Below are 2,500 nucleotides of genomic sequence, written 5' to 3'. Positions count from 1 at the left end.
TGCCGATGGTGGTCGAGGCAACCGCCCGCACCAGGGCCCAGCGTGTGCCGATGGTGCTCGAGGCAAGCACCCTCACCAAGGCCGAGCGTGTGCCGATGGTGGTCGAGGCAACCGGCCGCACCAAGGGCCGGCGTGTGCCGATGGTGTTCGAGGCAACCGCCCGCACCAGGGCCCAGCGTGTGCCGATGGTGGTCGAGCCAGGAGCCCGCACCAAGGGCCGGCTTGTGCCGATGGTGTTCGGGGCAAGCGCCCGCACCAGGGCCCAGCGTGTGCCGATGGTGCTGGGGGCAAGCGCCCGCCCCAGGGCCCAGCGTGTGCCGATGGTTATCGGGGCAACCGGTCGCACCAGGGCCCAGGGTCTGCCGATGGTGCTCGAGGCAACCGCCCGCACCAAGGCTCAGCATGTGCCGATTGTGATCGAGGCAACAACCCACACCAGGGCCCAGCTTGTGCCGATGGCGGTCGAGGCAAGTGCCCGTACCGAAGGGCAGCCTATGCCGATGATGGTCGATGCATGTGCCATCACCATGCGTCATCATGTGCCATTGATGGTCGAGGCCTTGGCCGAAGTTCGATTTTGAGCCACGGTGCCCATGCTTGGCTCCAGCATGTGCTGGTGCCGCATTTTTTTCACTCGGGACAGCATCGCCGGAGCATCGCCGGAGCATCGCCGGAGTACCGCCGGAGAACCTGACCGACGGCATTGGGGTTCCGGCGATTGGGAGGGGGGCCGGGGGGGTGTGCGCACATGATGTGCGATGGGTGCTGGTACTTGGCCTTGTGTTGGCCCCCTATCCCTCATCAAACCTCTGAGAATTCACACCCCCTTAAAGAGCATTTGAGATTTTACAGGTTTGCTACCAGTAGCCGTTAAAGTGTCTGAAATGGGGACACTTTTTTCAAACGGTCACAAAATCTTCTCTACTTCGAGTTTTTAGCTGAATTTTTTTGTGCATGCCAACAAAAATAGAAGGATCATGCCTACAAAATTTGGGGCCAAAAATCCTTATAAAAAATTTTTAAAAAATCCCGAACCGCAAAAAGTTTCGAAAATCGTGAAAAATAGAAAACGAGTCATCTTCCAACGAAACTTCACGTGAAGGCTTAGGGGACCATTGTATGAATTTACAAGCCATAAAAATGGCATTGGCACGGCAGAAATTTGAAGATGTGGCTAAACCCACCAGGGCCCAGCGTGTGCCGATGGTGCTCGAGGCAACCGCCCGCACCAGGGCCCAGCGTGTGCCGATGGTGCTCGAGGCAACCGCCCGCACCAGGGCCGATAGTGTGCCGATGGTGCTCGAGGCAACCTGTCGCACCAGGGCCCAGCGTGTGCCGATGGTGATCGAGGCAACCTGCCGCACCAGGGCCCAGCGTGTGCCGATGGTGGTCGAGGCAAGCGCCCGCACCAGCGCCCAGCGTGTGCCGATGGTGGTCGAGGCAACCGACCGCACCAGGGCCCAGCGTGTGCCGATGGTGCTCGAGGCAACCTGCCGCACCAGGGCCCAGCGTGTGCCGATGGTGCTCGAGGCAACCTGCCGCACCAGGGCCCAGCGTGTGCCGATGGTGCTCGAGGCAAGCGCCCGCACCAGGGCCCAGCGTGTGCCGATGGTGGTCGAGGCAAGCGCCCGCACCAGGGCCCAGCGTGTGCCGATGGTGGTCGAGGAAACCGCCCGCACCAGGGCCCAGCGTGTGCCGATGGTGCTCGAGGCAACCTGCCGCACCAGGGCCGAGCGTGTGCCGATGGTGGTCGAGGCAAGCGCCCGCACCAGGGCCCAGCGTGTGCCGATGGTGGTCGAGGCAACCTGCCGCACCAGGGCCCAGCGTGTGCCGATGGTGCTCGAGGCAACCGACCGCACCAGGGCCGAGCGTGTGCCGATGGTGCTCGAGGCAAGCGCCCGCACCAGGGCCCAGCGTGTGCCGATGGTGCTCGAGGCAACCGACCGCACCAGGGCCGAGCGTGTGCCGATGGTGGTCGAGGCAAGCGCCCGCACCAGGGCCCAGCGTGTGCCGATGGTGGTCGAGGCAACCTGCCGCACCAGGGCCCAGCGTGTGCCGATGGTGCTCGAGGCAACCGACCGCACCAGGGCCGAGCGTGTGCCGATGGTGCTCGAGGCAAGCGCCCGCACCAGGGCCCAGCGTGTGCCGATGGTGGTCGAGGCAACCTGCCGCACCAGGGCCCAGCGTGTGCCGATGGTGCTCGAGGCAACCTGCCGCACCAGGGCCCAGCGTGTGCCGATGGTGGTCGAGGCAAGCGCCCGCACCAGGGCCCAGCGTGTGCCGATGGTGGTCGAGGCAACCGCCCGCACCAGGGCCCAGCGTGTGCCGATGGTGGTCGAGGCAACCGCCCGCACCAGGGCCCAGCGTGTGCCGATGGTGGTCGAGGCAACCTGCCGCACCAGGGCCCAGCGTGTGCCGATGGTGCTCGAGGGAACCGACCGCACCAGGGCGGAGCGTGTGCCGATGGTGGTCGAGGCAAGCGCCCGCACCAGGGCCCAGC

This window comes from Durio zibethinus, unplaced genomic scaffold (genome assembly GCF_047325235.1).
Source record: "Durio zibethinus cultivar Kanyao isolate XHJ-2024 unplaced genomic scaffold, ASM4732523v1 HiC_scaffold_392, whole genome shotgun sequence".
NCBI classification, from domain to species: Eukaryota; Viridiplantae; Streptophyta; class Magnoliopsida; order Malvales; family Malvaceae; genus Durio; species Durio zibethinus.
This window is presented reverse-complemented; position numbering follows the sequence as displayed.